Here is a 2,556-nt window from a genome sequence, read left to right as displayed (position 1 = left end):
TATGCATGCACTGTATTTTTCCTCTTCTGCTGTCGAGGTAATGCAAGGAATGTTGTGATTGGTTGTCAAGGCAGCCAATCAGAATTTAGCAGCCTCGTCTCTGATTGGCTGGAATTATGGCATATTGTAACGCTGGGTTGTGTTGAGCAAGCTAGCCGTTGGCATTTAGCGAGCACTGAGGGCCGGCATCAAGGGAGCAAGCTAGTGAAACATTGCACGCGCAAAAGAGAAGGTCAGCACACATCCAAAAACTTATTTTAAATGCAAAATTGATTTTCGTGCGCTCGAAATACTTTTTTCTTTGCGAAACGAATATTTTCTCCACAAAACTCAGATCGCGCGCGTGCAAAATGCACTTTTGTGCGCTCAAAATATGATCTTTCACGCGCAGAATTGTGGCAGAGATCTAAGCCTATAGGACAAGGAGCTCCAGCGAGAGCGTGCGCCGTGATTGGTCGAGCCCTGTTAATTGTTCCGCCGGGCTACTGGGTGTGAAAGTGATAGAAGAGAAACGGAAACTCCAGATAATCACACACTTCACACGGATGAACAATAGCGGTCTGGAGCTCGGCCAGGACGCGGAGCCCCCGCGCTCTCCCACCGCAGCAGATCGACTGCTCTCCGCCTCTCAGAGTTTATCAACACAATGGCTTCCTCTCGCGGCGGTGTGTAGTCTGCGCGCGGACCGCGATCCCAGCGAGCGGAGCGGAACACGCCGGCCTGTTTGTGTCGCGCTGCTGGATGACCCGTCTTCCTCCCAGACATTCATCAGCGCCGAAAGACCGATGCCTTCACAACATCTCCCCCGAGTCTCTATTACAACAGCTTGATTTATTCCTCACACTCGGACAATAAAAACAACAAATGACCCTCAGGACGAATCCTGACGTGTGTCATGACCTGAGAAGAAATAATGGTCTGAACTTCTTGGATGTATTAATAAACACAGCTGGGGTTAACTGAGCAGGTGATTAGAGTAAAATCGAGAAATGACTAAACTAAACGAGACGAGATCAATTTAAAGTTAAACAGATGTCTTCCAGAAAGCAATGAGCATATATTGAGCAAATATAAACGTTTGCTTAAATCCTTTTTTTATTTTTTTTTTATATATAGCTTTATTTAGTTTTCAAATAAGGCAAACATTTAAACACGTGAAGCCCAATTTTGAATGTCTATTATTTAAAAAAACTATTAAAATTGTATTTGAAAATTAATTTTGTAATTTATAAATATATATAAAGCATTAAAACGTTAAAATAATGATAACAATAACAAAAGTGTAATGCAATGCAAAATGGTATGATGCAATCATATTCCCAGACAGTATAATATTTTCCCAGGCATAAATTTTCCCAAATAAATCAAATTTATCGTTTTTGATCAAGTTCTGAGTATATTTATATTATTATTCTTATCTTTTTATTATTATATTATTATAAAATAGTTAAAAAAGTTAATAGTAAAATTTTGATTTCTCCTGAGGACACTTGGGGTGAATAATGATTGAAACCAGGTTGAATTACACTAAAATAAGAACTTCAATTCTTCTGACTTAAGTTGTTCCTCTGCATTTGACCTCTGTGAAGCTATTCAGCAGTTTCTTGTTGACTTCAGCATGTGAAACGCACACAGTTGTGGTCAGAACCTGTTTCCAGACCTCTTGGAGACGGTGAATTTAAACAGGAGCTTTGTTTGCTGACTGATATGTTGATGTATATGTTATCTCCTGTCAGAGGTCACGGGCAGCAGAATGGTCTGCGAGAGACTTTGACGTGCTGTTCTCAACGGAGATGGCGTGATTGAATTAGCGATACACTCAAACAGGAAGTGTTTCGTGAGATTTCCCACTGCTTGTTATTCTTATAGATGTATTATACCCAACTTTTCCACATGGTGCTGTCAGCTTCCCTTCTGTGTCCCAGCACTGACTCACACTGGGATGTGCACTTTAACCTCACCACTCCACCGATTCTGAGCTGAATATCAGTTAAAATCATGTTCATTTTGTAAGAAATTATATATTCACAGATCAATAAATTGTCCATGGACAAAATCGAGACTGAATTTTTAAATATATATTGTACAGTACATGTAAAAAAAAAAAAAGTCAACTAAGTAATTCTCTAACACATTATTAACCTGTGTAATTAAATGTATACATATGCAGGCCATACTAACATACAACACTCAAATGCACACACACATATATATTGGTGTAGTGGGGAATGTTATTGATCATTTTGAGACATCATCACATCCTGTGTTTGATTGACAGCTGATGGGGTGGCACACACAGGTCATGCCCACAGGCCCGTCAGAAGAAATTAGGACAGAGTTTTATTGAACGCGATATATTGATCATAGTTATTAAGTATTCTGCACTGTATGAGATGTGTAGTGAGTAAATATAAATAAATACAAATAAATTATTATTACATTTTGTGTATTTTATATTATGTATTTATTTTTAGTCACTTTATGTGCTTGTCTAATTATTTTTTTTTTTTTTATATATTACTGTTTAGGTTAGGTTTTTATACGTTTTATTATATA

Source organism: Sinocyclocheilus rhinocerous, unplaced genomic scaffold (assembly GCF_001515625.1).
Source record: "Sinocyclocheilus rhinocerous isolate Xijiao unplaced genomic scaffold, SAMN03320098_v1.1 scaffold422, whole genome shotgun sequence".
Classification (NCBI taxonomy): domain Eukaryota; kingdom Metazoa; phylum Chordata; class Actinopteri; order Cypriniformes; family Cyprinidae; genus Sinocyclocheilus; species Sinocyclocheilus rhinocerous.
This window is presented reverse-complemented; position numbering follows the sequence as displayed.